Below are 23,931 nucleotides of genomic sequence, written 5' to 3'. Positions count from 1 at the left end.
TTAAACACAGGGCATAGAAAAACCCAATGTCAGAAGTACTATGGAAGTTCTTCTATGGGCATTTAGCATTTGTCCTCCACAGCCATCTTCAACTATACCTTTAAACTCTTAGCAAAAGTAAGCAACCTTGTATTCTACTTCAGTACAATTTAGTGGTATTTATCACAAGCTTGGAGTTTATTTTTATTCTTTATTGCATATGAGCCTGTAACAGAAGTCTGGATTGGAAAAGACCTGCAAGATCATCAAGTCCAAGCATCAACCTGACCTGTAAAGTAACAGCACCAATTTCCCTTAGTGCCATGTCCACACATCTCTTAAATGCTTCCAAGGATGGGGTCTCCGCTACTTCCCCAAGCAGCCCATTCTAATACTTAACCACCTTCTCCACAAATAAATTCCTCCTCATGTCCAACCTAAACCTACCTTGACACAACTTGAGACCATTTCTTTGCATCCTATCACTTGCCACCTAAGATACCAACACCCTCCCCCATTACAACCTCCTTCCAGGTACTTGTAGGACATGATAATGTCTCCCCTCAGCCTTTTCTCCAGGCTAATTCACCCCAGTTTTCTCAGTTGCACCTCACAGGTCTTTTCTCATTTCTTCACTAGCTCTTCTGTGCACTCAGACTAAGTTGAAGACTTCTGAAAGAACAGTCCTCCCCAGTTATGATTTTAAATCTTCTTGGCAAGTCCCTAGAAAAACTTAATCATATGCATTCTAGCAGCATAAACATTCTGGAGGATCCATATTCTGTAAAGCAGCCTTTCTTTAAAGTTACCTTTATGTTGTAGCACACACATAAGAAAAACCTCCAAATCGCTCAGTCCACAGCCCCACAGATTGACAACAGCTGAGGAATGTATGAATGATTTTAACAGCTGAATCCCAGGAACAACTGAATTACTATGGTTTTTGTAGGTGTCACTTTATGAACTGGAGAATTATGAGCAATTAGATTGATGTAAAGTTATATTAACTTCATCTGAAAATGGATTTTAAGACTAAAACTTTATAAGGTATGATATTCCCACTCACAGAAAGCAGGTGACATGTTAAATCCAAATTTCTGAACTGCAAATACAAACCTGGAGTGTAATATCAAATTAATACAAGTAAGCTACTTCTAATACCCTCTGTTTCCTGATATAACAAGGGCAATGACAAAGGTCTCATATTTCCTGGGAGACAAGATTGGATACGCAAAACAAAAAAATTGACATTGATTTTTAATAGTGTACAAGCTGCAGCACTAAATATAAATATTCAAAGCTCAAAACTACGCAGTCAGAAGTGTAAGAGGTTCTTTAGTATATTTTGGTATAAAATGTCACTAAATGTTGCAATTGTAATAAAAATAGAACTACTCCTATGGATGAAGCGATGTAATTACAGCAAAGTTTAAGATCAGGACTAGAAGTTCTTCAGAAAAGCAGAACATAGTTTGACTCCAATCACGATCCCAATTACTACAGCACAGTGTATTGATTTAGTTTTCAAACAGATCAGTGCAGAGGAGAGTCCCAATAAACAGACTTACACAAGATCTGTTCTGTTGTGCCATACACTGTTGTACACAACAGTATATACACACTGCAACCCTACCCTGCCCACTTGAAAGTTTATTTTCACAGAGTTACAATTTCTAACATCTGTAAATGCCAAGTGAGAATTGTCAATTTATGAGTGAACCCTGGTTCAGGGACTTTCATGCAAAATGTTAAAAAGCATTACACAACTGAATGAGCTTTGTTTCAGGAACATCCAGCTCTTAGACTTGCCAAGGTTAAACTATTTAGAGAGTTAAGAGTAGGGTCCTAACAACGTCTCATGAACATTCCTCAAGTTACACCGCTGGATAATTACTTCAATACACTGTACTTGCATTTCCTAAATTTTAGCTTACATAATCATTTGATTCTGGTACTTGAAGGTTTTGTTGATGGCAACCTCAATATTATATTCACTTAATTCTGTCATATTTTGATTTACTTAATACAAAAATTTAAAAGGTCATGGAAAGTCTTGCTTGTTTCAGTGGTGACTTAACTTGAAGCAGCCAAGTCAAATTTTGAAAGAAATCCTTTCATTAGTCTGAAGATCCATCTACATACCTCAGATAGCTGTATACTTTAACCATTTTAAGAACCATTTATTTACATGAACTCCCACTGTTTAAAGCTTCTATTTGATTGAAAAAGCTACCAAGACTCATGAGACTACCAATCAACTGCTAGCAAACTAGAGCACAATTTTCCCCGAATTTGTTTCAAATCCAAATGACTTTCCTTCTGAGCAGCCATAGCTATGAGCACTGGCATAAAACTACAAAATAAGAATTTTCTATTATTCCTATGTTTATCAAACCAACTTAAGACTTCATGCACATTCGCTGAAATACTGACAAAAGTTATCTTGTGACCAAAAATCAGATTTTTTCCTCTTCATTTCATTGCACTCAAACCTAAAATGAATATGAAATATTAAGCATTAGAATTAAGCATAGATATCAAATGAGCTGTACAAATATGATTCTATCATTCACATACATCCAGTTTTAGGTAATTAGGGAAAATTTTCAGATCACATAAGAAATCCAATCAGATTTTCAAGGTCAGACAAAGATTTGCTTTTTCCTAATCCTTAGATCACATTCTCTACTGCTTAGCTTTATGAAGCAACAACATCTCCTAGATCACAAATAGTAAATGTACATGTGATTAAAGCTTCCCTTAATGCTAGAGATTAAAATCCCATGTTCTCAGACCAAGGATGCAGCTAATGCAATAGTCCAGGAATTTAGCTGGATGAAGAAATAACTGCAGGGATTTTTCTCCTTTACATTTAATCATAGCAGAGAGATTTAAGCAATGATTACTCCCCAGTTAATTCACCAAACAATATTGCTAGATGTATCAGATAATGACGAAGTACAATTGTTTCATGTTAATCTCAAGGTAGAATTAATCTTCCTACAGGAGAACTACAAGCCAGGATTCCAGGTCACTCTGCTAAACCAATGCAAGTACCTGCGCTTAATGCAGAACGAAGTGCTCTCTGTACTTGTCTGGTGTAAATCAATTTGTAAATCAATGCAAGATCAAATGCCAGAGTAAACAAATGTTTATTGCATTTATCCTTAATACGATGTTTACTAAACAAGATCAACAGAAATGAGAACAAGCTAAGTTTGTCTGGAAATCCTTAAGAAAATGTACTTTTTTTTTCCCCTCAGATTGAGAGGTCTTAGAGGCACTAAGCCTGCATCAAAAGCAGCATGGCCAGCAGGGCAAGGGAAGGGATTGTCCCCCTCTGCTCTTGTGAGACCCCACCTGGAGCCCTGCATTCAGCCCTGGGGCCCCCAGAACATGGAAGTATTAGAGCAAGTCCAGAGAAGGACCATGAGGATGCTCAGAGGGCTGGAGCAGCTCTCTTTTGAAGATGGGCTGAGGGAGTTGGGGTTGTTCAGCCTGGAGAAGAGAATGCTCTGGGGAGACCTGACAGCAGCCTTCCATTACCTAAAGGGGGCTACGAAAGAGCTGTGGAGGGACCATTTGTCAGGAGGGTGTAGTGATAGGACAAGGACTAGTTGTCTTTAACTAAAAGAGTGGAAATTTAGTTTAGTGTTAAGAGGAAATTTTTCACACAGACAGGGTGCTGAGGTGCTGGTACAGGCTGCCCAGAGAAGCTGTGGATGCCCCATCCCTGAAGGTGTTTAAGGCCAGGCTGGGTGGAGCTTTGGGCAACCTGGGCTGGTGGGAGGTTGTACTTGCCCATTGCAGAGGATTTAGACAGCCTTTAAAGTTGCACTTCAACCCAGAACACTATGATGAATTTAAGTGATTTCATACTGATTTTCTATTTCAGATGGAAGAGTAAATAAATAACTCAAGGCTGAACTAGGACATCAAAACAATCATGACTTCATAAAACATATGGTGTTGACAGAACTACAGCAGTTTCACTGGAAATAATTTTCATATTCATTTTCAAAATGCAAATATTTTAAGAATAATATTACAAATGTTCCTAAATAAAGGGCAATGGTATAATATACTGAAGCTGCTTTGGAAGTTACTAGCAGTACAACAGCAGCAATATATTTTGCTTTATTATTTTGATGGAGCTGCTAATCCTGGAAACCATTGTCAGGCACATGAAAGGCATGAAAATCATCAGTAGTCAGCATATATTCACCAAAGGGAATCCATAAGAGCCTCGTAACTGCTGGTGTATGGACTGAACAGGGAAAAAAGGGGTGCATTGAGAACTGACTGAATGGCCAGGACCTTTTGGCACAAAGTCTAGTTGGAAGCCAGTAATGTTCAGCATACCTCAGGAGTCATTACTGGACACGGGTTTGTTAAACCTAGAAACAGAATGGTTTGCATTAGAAGGGAGTGTCAGATCTAGTTTAGTGATTGGTCTGGATGATAGGGCAGAGCACACCCTTAAGTTTGCTGATGACAAAACTGGGAGCACCTGATACGCCACAGGGTCATGCAGCTTCCAGAGTGATCTTGGAAGGCTGGAGAAATGCGCTGATGGGAACCTTGTGAAATTCAATCATGAGAACTGCAAAGTCCAGCACGTAGGGACAGAGTGGTCCAGGTATCAGTACATGCTGGTGACTACCCATCCGGAAAGCAGCTCTGCAGAAAAGGACATGGGAGTCCCAGTCCAAGCTGAACATGAGCTAGGAGTGTGTCCTTGCTGCTAAGGAGGACAACGATACCCTGGGCTGCATTAGACAAATTATTGCCAGGAGCTTGAAGGAGGTACTGGGAAAGTACCATTAGATACTTCTTGAAAGAAATCTCTGCTACTGGCCAGATGAACTGATGGTATGGACATTCGGTATGCTCTCACATTAAGAGAACAGTAAAACCAATGGTACTACAAAAACACTTTTGCATACTAGATTGTGGTTTTATGATTTTATTTTTTTAATCCCCTTTAAGGAATACACCCAAGCCTTAAGAAAAGGCTAGCTTCCAAAGCAAAAAGGTAGATTCTAAGTCAGATTTAGAAAAATTTCAGAACAGTTTTTCTTTGAAGAACAAGGACAATATCTGTTCAGTTTCAAGCTTTCTACAATTATTCCAGTACAGAGCATCAGTAACCACTTCTGAACAGTCTTTGGGATTAAAGGACTACATTTATACCATATGTAAAGTTCTCCAGCATTCCATACTGTTTTTCTTATTTGTAAGATTTCCAGCAACAAAATCCACACTTGTATCTCAGGAGATTCACATTTGAAGCTCACCAATTCTGAAAATGCTGGCAGTTAAAAGTCCTGCACTAAAATGAAGCCATAGGAAGTCTGTAAAGCCAGGTGATGATTTAATGCTCACAAGCCCTACCATGACTTATTCTGCTAAGTCCACAGTGCAGTATGGCAGGACAACAAAACCAACAATAGTTATAATTGTTTGAGGGCTTAATCTCATTGACACTGTAAAAGGATCTTGACCATGCTTCAGATTATACACCTTTTATGCTAGACAGATAAAGTAAATAAAATACTTTTTTAAAAAAATAAAACACTTAATAATCAACAATCAAGAGTTTCCTGATGTAAATAAATGCTTGGACAGATCTTTCCCACCCACACTTTTACCAAAGCAAATACTGTCTCATTTTCATGAGAAATGCAAATTAGAGAAGTAGAGTAATCAAAACTACCCTCAGAGACTTAAAAATAATGAACAAATATTTGTGGTATGGTTATATCTAGATCTAACCTGAATAGTTATAAAAGACTTGAATGAAAAATTGAATGAAACTTCTGGTGTTTAATGCAGCTGCTCTACTACTGTACCCACACACATTCTTCTGCATTCATTTCAGAGAATTCCACCTAGTTTCCTCAGACATCATCTCAATACTTCAAAAACAAAAGGCATTTTTAAATACAAGTTTACCCACAACAGTTTGTTCTAATTTGGAATTGATATAAAAACAAATAGTTAGCATGAACTATGTGTAAAAAATTTATTTTAACAAATGCACATTACAACAGTTGAATTCAGAATAACTGTCTTTTATATGCCACTGCCTTTGCAGAAGCAAAGGACAACAAATCTGATTTGAATTTACAATAAAATGAGTGGTTCATGCTAGAATGTCTGCAATATTCAACATACTCAAATTATGAATATCCACATTGAAGGACTTAAACCAATTTTGATATAAATTGCATTTACAGGCATCGTAAATTCAGTTTTACAGTCGGAGTACTGCTGTCTGCACTGATCTGAAAATACTTTTCAGTCACCAATATGACAAATATTTTGAATAGGCCTTTTTCTTTAAGCAATTCAAAACTAATTGAACACCTTTACATCAGAAATGCCTACACTAGATTCTGTTAAGACTGATTAATACTAGCAATAGTTGAAAATACTGATGTAGGAACTGTCATAAGAGAAGTAATATCTAAGATATTAACAGATGTTCATTCAGCCTCTCAGGAAAAAAAGATGTAAACATAAGCTTCAGCCCTATATTTCCATCCTACTTCACTGAAAATTACTATTTATCTCATTGTGAATAGAGCCTTGGAACGCATGTGTATAATGAAGTGCTAAAAGTTCCCATACGATTTACCCACTGTTGACAATTTTCTTTCAGGAACGCTTGTCAATCGTACATTGCAAGTTCAGTAATCCATTAGCTACAAAAACATCAGCTCATTTGTTCCATGATTTCATAAGAAATTACAAAAGTAGCTTGAATATACATGTGGGTTAAACAATACTTTGTACCCCCCACACACATTTCAAACTGGGATGCTGTACCCTACCAGGACAAAACCAATTACTCCTATGTTCCTTCCTGCTTCAAAAATGCCTAACTTTGCTTTCTAAATAATGGCAACACTGGTATTTGTTCTGTTTAGAGCAGGGGATTTGACTTTGAGGTTTTGTCAGGTATTCTGTGATCCTGTCCTCTAAGTGGATCACTAAGTAGAAGGTGTCTGAGAAGTGACCCTTGCTGTCTTATATTCATCTACTACATCCAGTAAATACATTTTTTGTTGTTGTTGTTTTTCATGTAACAGCACAGGTAGCCCACAAATAACTCCTAACAAAAGACAGAGCTCTGGAAGCCTTCTGAACTAGAGTACACTAAGAATAAAATATATGCATTAATATCAAGTGATGTTTAGGTTTAGAAGACTTCTTCATCAACCTAGTATAGTTCCCTCCAAAGGCAGCTGTAGTGGGTTTACGTGGCAAGGTTTTGGTAGCAGGGAGCCATAGGGGTGGTTTCTGTGAGAAAGATCTAGAAGCTGCCCCATGTTTGGGAAGGGCCCCATTGTTTTCCAGATCTGAGCCAATAAGCGATGTTGTTTTGCGCCTCTGTGAGAGCATATTTAAGACAGGGAAAAAACGCTGCGCCACACAGCAGCCGGGAGAGTCAAGGGAGTGGGAGAACAGCCTTGCACCAAGGTCAGTGTAGAAGGAGGGGGAGAGGTGCTCCAGGCGCCGGAGCAGAAGTCCCCTGCGGCCTGTGGTGAGGACCATGGTGAAGCAGGATGTCCCCCTGCAGCCCATGGAGTACCACGGTGGAGCAGGGTTCCACGCTGCAGCCCGTGGAGGAGACCACGCTGGAGCAGGTGGCCCTGCACCGACGGAGGCTGCCGCCTGTGGAAGACCCCTGCCGGAGCAGATTCCGGGCCGGACCTGTAGCCCGTGGAGAGGAGCCCACGCAGGAGCAGGTGATCTGGCAGGAGCTGCTGCCCGTAGGGGAGCCAGGTTGGAGCAGTTTTCTCCTGAGGGATGGACCCCGTGGTACGGACCCATATCTGGAGCAGTTCTGGAAGAGCTGCTGCCTGTGGGAAGCCCACGCCGGATCAGTTCATCAAGGACTGCATCCCGTGGGTGGGACCCCACAGCACAGGGGACGAGAGTGACCGAGAAGAAGCGGCAGAGAAGAAGTGCTGTAGACTGACCATAACCCCCATTCCCCGTTCCCCTGCGCCGCTCGGGGGGAGGAGGTGGAAAAGGGTGGATGGGGGGGGGAAGGTGCTTTTGGTTTTTTTTTTTTCTCCTTTGTTTTCTCACTTCTCTTGCTTGTTAGTTGTAGGCAATAAATCTTACTATCTCCTTATGCCGAGTCTGTTTTGCCCGTTACAATAATTATTGCGTGATTTTCTCGTCCTTATCTCAATCCTTGAGCCCTTTTCACATATTTTCTCCCCATTCCTCTTTGAGGAGGGGGAGTGAGAGAGCAGCTGTGGTGGAGCTCGGCTGCCCACTCGAGCGGAACCATGACAGCAGCACAGGGAAACAATTATTTGCAGTAGATATAAAGCTATAACAAGTGCAGATTTCAAATGAAAATCTGTAATTTTATTTTGTAGGGGGTATCAAGCAAACAGGTCGCATAAGGCTTATGGCATAGAACACAAACAAAATTGGATTAATATTCTATATTAAGAGTCCTTACAAAAAGGTGTTCCAATTCTCACATTTACATGTGTAAGGGTTACCCGATCATATTCATGCAAGATTTAACTTGTCATCTTGGTGAGTCATCAAGAGCCTACATCTTTTCTTCCTCACTTTGTACATAAAACCTTAATTGAATACACTTTTTTTCCACTGATTCCTTCAGCACCATTCACAAGAAAGGAAAGTATAATTTAGGTCTCACTTGAGAAGTGGATACAACCCGCAGTTCTTAATATGCATGCATCACACTTCAAAAATATTGGCAAGTCAAAACAGTTACTATCTAGCCATAGCATATCCAGTTAATGAAGCCTAAAGCAGAGAGACAAGCACTAGCAGGTCTCATATTTAAAGTTGGAGAGGACTAACAAAGACCACTACAGTCTGCTGACAGATTCACACAAACCACATTTAATACTGGAAAAATACCTGCACTACCAAAGCATACATCTTAGTAGACTATCCTCTACCCCTATGTTTTGTGTAATTGACAATTATTCAAATGTACAACTTAACATAGCATTAAGCAAGATTTATGCAGTCATCAACAAGACAAAGTAACATTATCTTCCCCTACTTTAAGTCATTTTCAGCAATTTTAGAGCTTCGCCAGCACCCTCCATCCCAACTGACAGAAGGCTATGGTGAAACTTCACACTGGTAATATTTAATTCAGCAATATAAAGGTATCTTATTGATACTTGGTATTTAATAAAAACATTAGTTCTAATGAATTCCAGTCCATTCTATACCCCCCTCCAAAATTTATTTCCTATGGAATTCTCTGGCACATGGAAAAGGTTGAGGAACTCAACGTTTTTACTTCACTCTTTACCAGCATGTGCTGTAGCCACACCACCCACTTCACAGAACACAAAGGTAAGGCCTGGCAGAATGATGAAGCACTCATTGTGGAAGATCTGGTTTGAGACCAACCAAGGAGCCTGAATATACACAAGTACATACAACCCAATGAGATACATCCAAGGGTCTTGAAGGAACTTGCAGATGAAGTCACTCATATCTATCATATTTGAGAAGCTGTGGCAGAGGCTTGATGTCCAGGTGGAGATCAGTGAGCAGTGGTGCCCCTCAGGTGTCTATACCAGGATTATTTTTTAATATCTTTGAAGGGACATGGACAGCAGGATTGAGTACACCCTAAGCACATTTCCTGATGACACCAAGTTGTGTGGTGCAGTTGACACACTGGAGGGAAGGGATGCCATCCAGAGGGATCTGGACAAGCATGAGAGGTGAGCCTATGTGAACTTCATGAGGTTTGAGGCCAAATGCAAGGTCCTTGCACTTGGCAACACCAAACATCAGTACAGACTGCGCAAGGAGGGGGGCTGAGAGTAGTTCTGCAAAGGACTTGGAGGGTGTTAGTGGATGAAAAATTGGACGTGAGGCAACAGCATATGCCTGCAGCCCAGAAAACCAAACATATCAAACATATCATAATACACCGGGCTGCATCAGAAGTGTAGTTATGAAGTCAAGGTATGTGTTTGTCCTGCTCTGCTGTTGTGAGACCCCATCTGCATTCAGTTCTAGGGCCTCCAGCACAGGAAGGACATGGAACTATCAGAGCAAAGTCGAAGAGGGCTCAAGCACCTCTCGTACAAGGACAGAGAGTTGGGGTTGTTCAGCCTGGAGAAAAGGATCCAGCAAGACCTTACAGCAGTCTTCCAGTAGTTAAAGGGCACCTACAGGAAAGGTGGAAAAGGACTTGCCAGGACAAGGCATAATAGCTTTAAACCGAAAGAGGGTATAGAGTAAAACTTAGGGATAAATTCTTTAGAGGGTGGTGAGGCACTAGAACAGGTTGCTAGAGAGATTATGGATGACCTGTCCCTGGTCTAGTGGAAGATATAAAGATGTAGTTCCAACCTCCTTGCTATGGACAGGGATAAGACCCTTCCAACCTGAACCATTCTATAATTCTATGGTACTATAGCCCAGAAAGCCATATTTGATACCTAAAAGTACACTGGAAGCTCATACTACAGTTGATTATATATATTCAAATAGTCTAGACAGATTCAGACAAACCCAGTGCCCATCAGTCTATAGCCCCATCATTACACTGCTTTGCATGGTTGAAAGTATATGCCCAAGTCACCCATCTCCTCCAAACATTTCCCAGAAGAACATGTTTTCTAAACTAAACAACTTTTAAAAAACTGCATTGGGATTATGTGGCAAGGTTTTTGTAGCAGGGGGCTGCAGGGGTGGTCTCTATGAAAAGAGCCCAGCAGCTGCCCCATGTTTGACACAGGCCAGTTTCAGACAGCTCCAAAGGGACCCGCTGCTGGCCAGAGTTGAACCAGTAAGTGATGTTATTTGTGCCTCTGTGAAAGCAGATTTAAGGAGAAAAAAACTGCTGTGCAACAGCAGCTGGGAAGAGTGAGAAAAATGAGACAGAACCATCCCTGCAACCCCCAAGGTGAGTGCAGCAGGGGGGCAGGAGGTGCTCCAGGCACGCAGCAGCAGACCCCTGCAGGCCATGGGTCCCACATGGAGCAGATCTCCACATTGCAGCCCAATTACAGATTGTAATTGGTTAGTGATCTGTCCTCATTTCAAACCAGGCGCTTTTCTTCATCTTATTTTGTCCTCTTGTTGTGTTGAGAGGAGGAGTGAGCACTGCGGTAGAGCTTAGTGAGCCAGTGTGAAATCACAAAAGCTTGCCATTGTTCATGCTTCAAAGTATTAGGGAGCAGAACAGATGAAGCTGTCACAAGCACATGTAATGCATTTAAGTTCTTCCACTGAATTCAGCAAAAATCAGTTCTAGTGGACATTTGAGTGTTTGGACTTCAGAAAACTCATGCTTGTTAGATTCAACATAATCAGTACCAGCAAGCATAATCTGTACCTTACTAGAAGTACTATTGAACCCAATGATACCTGCAGACATGCCTTAAAACCTGCCTTCAACAGCTGCCTTTTCACCACCTCCGCGTAAACCATTCCAATACTCATTTATCTTCATGTTGAAGCATATTAAGGCTTATTCTTGTTGAGACTGCACTCTTGTTCAAAGCTATATGAACATTTCTCCTCTTCAAGTCGCTCTTCAGTTTCAGAAGGCATAGTAAATAAGGTTGTTAATAAAATCCAGTGAGAACTATCACATCACTGAGGTCAAAGGAAAATACCTACATTGTGATATTACACTGCTCAAATAAACTATGGAAGTGAATGCTACCACTTCAGTACCTATAAGGTGTTCAAAAAGTCTTATGCTGGTGTAATCTTTATGTATATCTGTTGAGTCAACCTACTGTTCAAAGGAGTAGTTCAGTTGTAACATATGAGGATCTAGTCCAACTGCCTGATGACATCAAGGTTAGCCAGAAGTTACAACATTAAGGGCATTATCCAAACACCTCTTGAGCACTGACAAGCATGGGGTATTAACCACCTCACTAGGAAGCCCAGCCCAGCATTTGACTACCCTCATGATAAAGTCCTAGAGCATTTATGTATTCTGGTCTACATACATAAGAAAACAAGCATTCAGAGGCTAACTTCTACATGCAGAAGGCAACTAATTCTAGTATACCATTCTGATTAACTTAATCACCTCTACTCCTTCAAAAGGCCATTGTTACTATTGTCAGAAGACAAAATAAGCAAAACTATTTTATTTTATTATTTATTATTTCTTACTGACCTTTGCTGCAGTAAAGCCAAGTTACCTTTATTTTTTCCATCTTTGCCTGGAAGGCACAGGTTACAGTATGAATACCTGAAGAAACATGCTTGGCAGTTACAACATACAAAGGTAGTTTATATATCTGCTACCCAAAGGAAAAGGACTTAAAATTCAAAAAGTGTTAAGTTGTATCAGCTTGAACATAAATTCAGTGTTGAAAAAAACTTAGCATCCAACTTAAAAACTAACAAGCAGAAGGGGAATCATTAAGATCCCTTCCACATACTTAACATCAGGCATTCCCAAACATTTGTGTATGAAGAAACGTATTAGAGAAGCAGATCACTACCACAGTCAATTGTTCCAAATATTTTTTGAGAATAACAATGAGTTGAGCCACTTCATGAAGTTCTTGACAAAGATATAGGATTCCTCTACAACCATAGCAAACCTGAAAGTTCAGCTTATGGACTCACTTCAGCGGCAGTTCTCACAAGGGAGGGCACCAACATCTGTTCATTAGTTTCCCAGCAAAAAAAGCAAGATACAAGCCTGTGAAAAGTCTATTCCCTGTAGGAGCACCTGCTTATCTATGCTATGCCTCCACTAAAGAAAGTGATCTTCCTTTTTTATGGCATCTATCCAAGTTTAAGAAAATAAAACTAGTACTTCTAGCATTCCCCTAGCAGAGTATTTATAATTTTCAAGACTTAAGACTGAAAGAGTACAACACAATGTTTTATACCTGCATAAGTATCTGAAGTAGCTACCGATTTCTGCCAGTAAGCTTTAACTAAAGTAAATTGAAAGATTTTGTAAACGAAGTTTTAAAACACTTTTAGTAGCATTTACGGTATAGCTGTATTTGCTCTATGTATTTTTATCTAAAGTAAGTGTCTTCATGTTTTGAAGTAAATCTAAGCAGTTCTCTATAAAACAAATTATAGGAAAAGCCATTTCAGGTTAGTAAGTTTGCTTATTAGCAGAAGTTACTTTAGAAATCTGAGGTCTGATTTCTCCCCAATATGCAGTCATGTGACAGCTGCAAGAAGCAAAGTATATGCATGGAGTTCTGTCCAAGTACTAAGCAGTCAAGGTATTAAATCCAGCAGTCTTTATTTTAAAGCAATTTAAAACCAAGCACTTATACAGAAGTAGAAAGTCTGATGCGCCTCAGTTTACCACTTTCAGAAAACACATTATCTTGCACAGTCATGTGATCAATTTCAGGAATTATATCATTTGGGTTTCAATCCAGCTAAATGCAAAACCTTGTTTTCCTCACCACTACAACTTTTTCCCTGGTAATGACTCATGTTTTTTTCCTTTATGCTAGTAATTCTCACATGTGATGTACAAGACAGGTGACAGTTTAGTGGAACAATTCACAACCAGCAAAGTATATCCACACTGAAGGTGAGAGAGATCAAAGCTAAACTGATTACACTGGTTTGAGATATCTAGTGAGTAATGCTGGGAAAATGCAGAAGCTTCAACTGACCAGATGCCTGCCCTGCCTTCATAAACCCATATAGTCAAGTTCCTGGTCCATTTCTTCCTGCCAACATTATGAAAAGCACCAACACCAAGAACCTGAGGCATCATTACTCTTGGTTCAGTGTCATTTAAGATGTTTCCAAATGGGAAGTTTGGTGCTTCTATTTCTAAAAACATAGAATCAAAGTATTATCTAGATGTGAGTGGAAAAAGGGGCTGCATTTCAAAAGTGTAGCTGCCCAAGAAATGCAGGGTCTGGGAAGCCAGAGGATGAATGGTAGCTGAAAGGAAACAGTAAACACTCAATATGGCAGATTGTTGTATCATGCATGGGAAGCAAAACATTCAGAAAATGTTTGAGAACAAAAGACCAAAACAACCAATCACACTTCATTCTACAAATGCATTCATGAAGAATTGTTCTTGTAGGTATTGATATACAAATTAATGTTTCACATCACTTCCGTATCTTGATTCATTGAGCAAGTGCAAAGATAACTGATTTAGTTAAAAACAGTAACTAAAAACATACTATTTAATATAAACCCAAGAAATAAAAGTGCTTAAGTGAACTGAACAGGATCTGACTGTCCATTAATACTAAAACTGGAAAGAACATTTAACCAGGGAAAAGTTTAACTTCTCATCAAGCCATCAGCAGAAATAGCCATAAACATTTCTAAATCCCCAACTGGGGGTATAAAGACCTAATGGTCAGTGTTTCAGAGCAAGAAAATATCAGAGACATTACGCAATCTCTACAGTACATGAACAAAACTCCATTCTCAGGGCTGCTCTTTTGATAGCATTCACTTCTGAAGCAATACACATTATTTAATAGGTTATTATTCCAATTTACTACAGCTCTCAAAAATATGAACACTAAATTATCTGAAAGAGCTGAGATAGGAAAAGCATTTTTCTTTTCCATTAAATTCATATAGCTTCCATTTTACCCCTTGCATAATAACCATCTATTGGCAGTACCTCTTGACAGGAAGCAAGGGATTAACTATGTAGCTGGCCAGAAGCATCCATTCTCTTTAATCTATTTTTCTGAAGGGGCCATCTGCTCTTATTTCTTCATTTCATGCCCTAGCTTGAAATCACATTCACTATTCCGTTAGTATTTTAATTAGTTGCACGCAAGTTTCTCCCATGTCAGGATGGCTGTCATGAGGATGAAATGCTATAAGGTGAGAGGGGAAAAGGGTTATTACCAACAGCTGATTGACTAATTTATACAGCTCAAATAGCTAATTAGTCATCAATAAAATGAAGGGAAAATAACCCTTTCTCTAGCATTTGTTTTATTACAACACAGCTTGACATCCATTACTGACAAGTTATCTACAGCCATGTTTTCAAGTGCCAAACCTGAATGGAAGAGGGACTAGGTTTGTTCTCCTCTCAGCTATTCTCCTTCAGGTGACTATACAAAAGCTTCAAATCTTTGATAACAGCACCAAAAATTTCCAAATGAGGAGCCCAAAGTGCCTCACACAAATGCTGACAAGCCTTATCTACATGATTAGCACCATTTGCAAGGACTTATGAATAATAAATGCTACTTCTGAAAAATTTACTCACCGCAAACTACAAGTTTGAGCTACAGCCAGATATCACTAATACAATAATATCTAATTAAGCAAGGGATTCTGGAAGTACTGTACAGATTGAAGCAAAGTTCTATTTCCCACTGCATCCAAGCAGGAAAGGCAACTGTCTGACTCCAACTTTTCCATTAATTTAACCAGTACAAAAACCAGCTCAGATACTGGGCGGGTTCTGTCTTAGCATAGAGAGCAGCTAACTTCTCAGCATCTTCATGCAAGCCAGTATAACAGGGAGCCTTCTAGCCTACGCAAACAGCCATTGAAAACTCTGGCCATTGCCTTGAACACATAGACAAAAGGAATCAATGCCTTGAGGAGCTACTAGCTACTTAAAGACAGAAAATAGATTACATTAACAATGTTGAGCTTACCCATTGAAGAAATTTACTTGAGATCACATTGTATCTTTTTCCTTCTATCTGAAGCATTAATTTCAAAGTGATAATTTGTCTAGAGTTCTTCACAGAGCTGACCTCAACCATCTCTTTGCCACTTATGCGATAATGAAATACATATCAGCATTTTTAATTAACCTTGTATTAATCTATGTGAGCTATTACTTAGTGTTCCAAACAAGGCCTATTATTTCAGGAGGTGCATAAATTTCTTAAGTGCATCTATGAATAAGTGACTTATGAATATGATAGTTGCCCTGCGTTCTCCATTTAATCAGTGATAATTGCTATATTCTAAGAGCTTACAGTTTAAAGGCTTAGTGAAGTGTTACTTTTAAAACTCAACTTAACACTTACCAAACCATCCTGGGTCTCACTAGTTAAGGAATGCATCAGGAGAACAGTACAGGCCAAATCTATTTGTTTCCATCTACATCCTAATTGCATTTGGAAACCCTGAGCCCAAAGGCAGCTCTACTACAATTACAGCACACACAAGCCTAAGCTTCTGATTAAGCAACAAGCAGTAAAAAGGAAAACCTCTGGGATGGCAAAACAGTCAGATGCAAATACTGTTTTCAAACAGGTCAGTTACCAGTTGAAGCCTTTAAGCCTTCAACTTTTCATATTCACATGTTAAGACTGAAGCTTAGAGAATCATTTAATATTACTCACATTTTACAGTATATCATTTTCAGCAGGAAGGACCTGCATTTCAAGAAGCAGACAATGCTTGGCTACAAAGTCCCTATGCCTAATGAACACTGAATACATACAGCAGCCAGGTACAGCTCCCACAGAAGCAGCTACCAGCTTTCTTTAAAAGGGAGCAACATCATTTCCCAACAGTTCTGTTTCAACACAGCAGCAGATGCTCGTTAGGCTGAATGCCGGCTCCCCCTGCTGACACATTGTCAGTATGAGAGCTACAGCACTGCTGTCATGCTGAAGATACAGGCTGTATTTCAGAAAAATGTCTGAAAAGCCCTTCAGAAAAACCTACAAGTAAAAACCACATGATGACTCTAGTACTTAGTGACCTACCACTATCACAGCAGTGTTTGACAGAAGGATAGTATCCAGAAGTTGTCTTAATTTCAAAAATCACTAAGATCCTCTGTAGGAATCTGACAGAAAATCCCATTGTGGGACACTTCTGCTCATTCTGCTCCAATTAATACTTCATAATTACCTGATATCCAAATTCACAAGAAAATAAGGCTGAAAGAAGTCTCAGAAATACATCCCTTCCCTCAAGTATTTTAGTATACTCTTGTCATTGCTGAAGCTTGCTTCATATGACCTTAACAGGTACCTGTGAGAACTTAAAGAACAGATACAGTAAGCTTTAACACTGTTAAACCCTGTTACACGCTTTTATACAGTTGGCCAGAAAAAAAATCGTATTCCTCCAGACCATGAATGCATGGTGTAATAAAAAGGTCAAGTGTATATAGTAAGTGAAAAGAATCTTTAAGAACAATTTGTTAGACCAGATAAATTGGGTCACACTAGTCCTTTTTAGTCTTCAGGACCACATTTCACCCCACAGTCTTTGTCCAGACTATTATTAGAATAGCTCTAGGAAGTTTAACTAGAGCCAGAAACATCACCACAACCTAGTTACTATGGATCTTCAAACTGGAAGTGATGCAAGTTCTCTTCCAAACAACCAGGATCTAAGCAAGAAGGTCAAATGATTCATAAACTGTTTTGTTTTAGGAAACCCCAACACCTACCACAAAAGTTTTGGGGAGCCCCTGTAAGGCACAGGAAAAGTCAGCTGTGATGTGCCCTTCTCCACAGAAATCAGATGTTGCTCCTAAAACCAAAGCAGGCTGGAAGCAGTCAGGTAATTAGTACAGTGAAAAGCACTCTGGGCTTCAGAACTTTTGTAACTATGCAAATATGGTAAGAAATTTGCTCAAACCATTTGAAGGCAGTTCTAGGAGGGAAAAGTGTTTTGGGCCAAATTTGGTTGTGTGGGCTATACTTAAGCACAGCAAAAAAATATGAAAGAACTAAACAGACATTATGATGAACCTCAGTTTTTCACTGCTGCAAAATTGAAATATATCACTTAAGTTTGTAGAAGGGTGAAAGATAAAAGGGCAACTTTTCACACCAATTTACTCCAAGCTGTATCATTCAGGTCTGCACATAGGAGGGTACCTCATTGCTTTTCTTTCTTCTGCTAAGAAATAAAAATCATAGATCCTCAGTACCTGACAGTTGAGGAGCTCAGAGAATGGAAACTGAGCTGCTGACCAGAGATCATTGCTTTACTGCACACTCTGGCTGGCCACCTCCTAGGGGAATACAGATCAAAAGGAACCAGTAAGGAAAAGTTTTGTCCATTATCAGTTAACACAAGAATATACTGTAAAGGAAGAATTCCTGTGTTAAGAGCAGTTCTTTGGTATCTGTACATTTCAGAAGCACCACTACTACCCCCCCAAAAAAGCAGAAAATACAGCTGAAGAAATCTAAAAACTTCCTGCTTTCAAAAGAACTTTCCTTCAGGAATACTGTTACTGCGCCTGGATGATCAGAGACAGTTGAGACTACAAATGCATTTACTTTCCGAGCATCCAATGAATGCAGCAGGATCTTCAGTGTCAGAGCAACAGCAGCAATTTTCACTAGATTCTGTTTTATCCATGAAAAGGCACCTTCCCTTACTGGTTATTCCTATTGTACACTCCAAGTGGATTAATAAAGTTGAAGGAAAATAGTAAATCCTCAAAGGATTTGCAACTTCAGATTTTTCATTGTCACTATATTACACTAAGATCAGCACAGCCAAACTTCTAAAGGGGAAATTGTTAAGTGCAAGAGCAATAGGTTTACTGAAATTATTCCTGATTTAGGTTTCCAAATATTTTGTCAAGGAATCCTTCCTGAAAACCTACAAAAGAACACCTAGATAGGCCAAAAATTAAAGATTACCAACTACAAGCATTGAACTGACGTTTGTTTGCTGCTGCCTTGCAACTTCGTTTCTGCTGAGCTGATAGCTGAAGCCAAGTCTGATAAACATATCAAATAAGAAATGGAAGGCAGCCAGCAAAACAGCAACTGGAAATGGAGAATAGGAAGGACAGAAATTTAACTTTTCAGTTTCCTATGAATCTTACCGTGACAATAAGGTAAAACAATTAAAAGACAACACATGCCATAAGAACAGTAAAAAATAAATATGAGAAAGATGAGTTCTAGCAAAGGAATGTTTTAAAATAGGCAAGGAGAACAAAACAGGCACTGCTCAATTGCTGAGACAGCTCAGCTTAAGGCACAGAAGTCAGAATTTAGTTTGGACAAGACCCATAAGATCATCGAGCCCAGCCATCCACTAACTGCCAAGTCCACTACTAGACTATGTCCCTAAGCACAAGATCTACACATTCCTTAAATACTTCTAGGGATGGCAACCACTAGACTATGCAGTATGTTCCAGCATCTAACCACCCCTTCTGGAAAGAAATTCTCCTTGATACCCAATCTAAACCTCTGCTGGCACAACCACTTCCTCAGCTTCAAGTATTTTCCTTCCAACCTCTAGTTGTTACTCTTCAGCTTCATCTTTGTTATAAATATCTAGCCTACCACTATGATGCATAGGATAAGATTGTTAGAGAGTGATAAAGGAGGGCTACAAGGTTGAAGGGTCTGGAGGGTAAGTCATATGAGAAGTGGTTGAGGTCCCTTGGTTTGTTCAACCCAGGCTGAGGGGAGGCCTCATGGCGGCCTGCAGCTCCCTCATGAGGGGAGTGGAGGGGCAAGCACTGAGCTCTCTGCTCTCTGGGGATACTGACAGGACCCGAGGGAACAGCGCACACCTCACTTTGAATCAAATATGTCAAGAGAAAAGTCTTGTATTTCCTATACTTGATTTAACAGCTAATCATCCAAAGTTTTAGTACTGTGCTTTACTTTCCACTTGCACTCTTTGCTACATATTGCACAGTAACTTCAAAGGACCTCTTAAGAACCTTTATTTACCTCTGTGGAGGTAGTTATGCACTCAAGCCACAGGTTAATGATCACTTTCACAAATGAGTCAGGCTAACAAGCAGCCTACAGACCTTTTATCAAGCTTGCAAAGCATTTTGCAGAGCTTTCCATGATATTCTTGAAGATAAAGATGTTCAGAATTCTGTACCTAGAATGTCATAAGACTGACATTTTAGTCCATATGACCTTAGTTACAGGGCCATATGGATTTTCTACCTAGTGATGCACTTGGAGACTTTCCTTCTTACTTTTCAGGTCCCTATCTCTGCAGATCATAGGATCATCTAGGTTTGAAAAGATCTTCATGATCATCAAGTCCACCCATAAACCTGACCCGCCAAGTCCCATCATTAAATCACATCCTTTAGTGCCACATCAGCATCTCTTGTTTTCTAGTGTCTTCACCAGCTTCATTTCTATTCTCTGCACATGCCCAAACAACTCAGGATGCCGTAGGCCTTCTTGGCCACCTGGGCACACTGCTGGCTCATGTTCAGCCAGCTGTCTGTTGGCCAACACCCCTAGGTCATTTTCTGCTGGGCAGCTTTCCAGCCACTCTTCCCCAAGCCTATGCCGGTCAAGCAGATCAACAGCCCCTACTTTATCAAGATATGCCACTTACCCAGTGTACTTGTCCTTTATCATTCTCTATCACTATTAATAACAAACATTAAGCCTGCAAGACTCCTGTAGAGCTCAGATAACTAATAGTTTCTGGTAAATTGACTGTTATGTCAGGTACCAGTTAATCCATTTAAACATGCTTTTTACTGGAACTGCTTAATATTAATTAAAAAGGCATGCAGTACCACATCAAACCCTTTACAGAGGCTGCTCAACTCTGAACCCCAATAACCAACTCTTAAATCAAAGCACTACCTTATTTCTCAATTACACTTCAAGTTCAAGTCAGATGGAGGTAATTCAGGAGGCAGAGACATCACATGCATAAATTCTAAGAGCACACAAGTAGAGTAAAGCAAGCCATGGGCCAGAGGAGAAGCCATTCAGTGCTGTGACTTTGCAATTTCGCCAGTAAATAAGTGTTCAGAAGGTTAGAGTTTTAATTTGCATGGCTGGTGTCGAAAAGGATTGAAAGTGACAAACCATGTCAGCTTAAATTCGAAACCTTTAAATTTGATCTCTCTCATTGACTGCCAAAGTAAGTGTGCAAGTGAATTAGAAGTCAGCTTTGGGCTCAGTGTGATCATCGGTGAGCAGCTGCAGGCTAGAGTCATGCTTCAGAGCAGATGAGCCCAGGGTGAAGTATGCATGATTATCTTAAGCTGCATTTTGCAGCTTCCCTGTTAACATGACTTGAATGCCTGATAAACCATTTCTCCAGACTTTTAAGAGACTAAGAATCTAATTGTTCACAAGCTCTATGACTTACTTTCCCCATGCCATTTCACTAGAGTAAAGCAGTGAGGCAGCTACAAGTGTCAGCTTATGAGGTGTTACAGAGCATAGAATATATGGCCTGACCAAGACATGAGGGACAACCACCCCAATGATTGCTTCAAATTCTTTTTTCAAGCTATATTAACAAAACAACCTAGGTCAGCCCTGTCTGGTTTTACTGGGCTGCCATCAAGCTACATCCATTCATATTACTGTCACAAATTTCTCAGTGCATTATGCCTGCAAAATGACAGTAGTCTATGAAAGCTCGCAGGGTTTTGAAGTCTGATTACGAGAAGATAACAGCAGTTTTTGCTTTCTAGTTAACCTCCAGGAATGACAACTTAAAGGGACTTTGAAGAAATCTTTCAGTCTGAAGGGTGTATTACAGAATTAACTCTTAAAGCTACTTGAAACATTTAAAATCCCTCCAGCTTTTCATTTGCTTTACAAAATGCTTACAACCTTCAAAAAGCATTTTGCCAGCCTCCAAGAGCAGGACACCTCAAATGAGTTATTTCTTCGCTCATGTGTGAGAATGCAGTGAGAAGTGAATGCAAATGTGAGGTTGTACAGCAGTAGTGGATGTGTAACTCCATGAGGGACTGGGAACTGGAGGCACCATGCATGTCTGTCCCACCCCACATTTGCCCTTAAAGCAAGAAGATTATTCACTAACAGAGTTATATCACAAGCTATGTATGTTATTTCAATACATGCAATCAAATACACCTTTTAGATTTGTGAAAATTAGAATTCTATTTATGAAAACTTAAAGAAAATCCTTAGTAAGCACCTGGCAACCTTCATATCCCTAAAGGGATTGATTCAAAGTTAATATCTATGGAACCTTTATTACATCCTTACTTTATTTTTACAATGCTATCTTGTCTGCTTAAAAAATCAGGTTTCTATTTTCCACAATGGAACAATACTTTTTACAGTCCTTCCTTGACATTTAAGGAGGTACTGTTTTTAGGAGATGTTTGTTTACCAAACTCCTACTTTTGAAGTTTTGAGCACAAATTCCAGCAAACCTGTACTAATCAGAACTGGTCACATGGCTCAGCAAAGGGACCCAACAGCTAGCACATACAGCCATCTACTGATCAGAGGGCTTGTTATTCCTCTATGTCTTGTTCTTGAGGAGAGTTTAAGGGTAGCCTTGGTGACTGAAGCACTACCTTCAGTCTCAAAATAACTAAAATGAGATCAGAAGAATTATACAAGGCCAGTCTATATAGAAGTAAAACCCATCTTTCAGGTTATATACTGGGACTCTACCTCCTAATGTAGAAATTTCAGCTGCCCTAACCTTAGAGTTTCTTTCACCTACACATTTACCATCATACAAAGCAAGTGCCAGACATCAGCTCTCATGTCTTCCATCACAAAACATGCCTGGTATTGACATGTTTTCACAGTGAACTTCTATCATATGATCTCACATCCTTTACTCAACATTCACAAAATACTTGTCAATACCACGCACAGGTCTGAAAGAGAATGATGACAATAAAGTAACTCTTCTTACCAATCTTTCTGCATTTTATATCATCACTTGTGAACTAAGTTATTACAATCTATATTACACTTGAGCACTTACCAACATTCACATGCAATCCAGAATGTCAATAGCTATCAAAAACATTGAAAAGCTGCTCAGTGCCTCGCAGTGATAAAGAGTTGGTTTGATCTCAGAAGTATCACTTCTACATACAGAAAATTTTTATGTAAAGCAGAGTACCTGACAGTTATGAATTGGAAAAATACACATTACTATATTTTTGCTAATTCAGAGAACTTTATCCTTGTCAAGATTCTGCATCTACAGAACCTTTAAGACAGTAACTGGACATAACATTCCAGCACCCACTGTCTGGTACCAGCTGCAGATTAATCCTATTAGCATGGACATCTTATTGCATATTATTGCACATGCAGAAGAAGTCTGCTTCTGACCTGTAACATGCTTAATCATGTACAGATAAAAATAAGTCCTTTTTAAAGGGACTTACTGTTCAAGTATACAAGTAAACCTCATTTGAAGCAGGAAAGGATACAGTCTAGTCTCCTTCATAAGATTACTACTGCTCTAAAATTTAAACATTAAATATGTCATTGATTCTTTAAAACAATTTCAGCAATGGACTGCATCCCAAAAAGGCAAGTCTCCAAATGCTTGAACAGTTTTGAGCAAGAAAAATCAGTACTATACCAGGGCAATGAAGGATACTTATCTTTGATTTTAAAGCTTTGAAGATGCTGAAAGGTCTTATTAGGGAAAGGAAACAGTTACCTCAATTCCCGAAGAGATTAACAATAAAGAATAAAAGAATATAGAATAAAGAATACTCTTGCAGCATCCTAGTCATCTCATCATTGCTCTTTTTCAGATGACTACCTTGAAACTAGAAAGCATGTCAAGCTCTATTTTTCCTGTATCATTTACAATTATGCAATTTGTATGTATCCAAATTATAATTTGTAATTACAAGTATAATATGCAAATGTGTCCACTTGTGCAAAAGCTATAATTAACAAATTTTTGGAACTCTATACACAGGACCACTTCTCCCTAGAAGCCAAATTCCAACATGGGTAGAGTAGAAATCTTAGTGATGTTGCTCTTTTGTCTAAGAGCACATACTTCAGCTGCTTCAGCACCTCAGAAGGATTTGCTGGCTCAACCACACAATTCATACAAATCAATCCAACGTTTCTCCAGAAAGTTGGCTTATCTACAGTATTTCAGTTAAAGTAAATGCAGGCAGTAAACAATGGTATTAAGACATCAGAAACACCATTACATAATTAAGCCAGTTATTTTAAGCACTTAAAGCCTTTGGTAAGATCTCCTACAACTAGGAGAAGG

At 39.3% G+C, this 23,931-nt stretch overlaps 1 protein-coding gene across 4 annotated transcripts in view; it reads right to left on the bottom strand.

Annotated features, from left to right (window-relative positions):
* The window catches only part of KHDRBS3 (KH RNA binding domain containing, signal transduction associated 3), a 93,746-nt gene that overhangs the window by 67,275 nt on the left and 2,540 nt on the right, over positions 1-23,931 (bottom strand). The window lies entirely within an intron of this gene.

Source organism: Aythya fuligula, chromosome 2 (assembly GCF_009819795.1).
Source record: "Aythya fuligula isolate bAytFul2 chromosome 2, bAytFul2.pri, whole genome shotgun sequence".
NCBI lineage: Eukaryota > Metazoa > Chordata > Aves > Anseriformes > Anatidae > Aythya > Aythya fuligula.
Note: the sequence above shows the minus strand (reverse complement) of the source record. Positions and strands in the feature narration are given on the sequence as shown.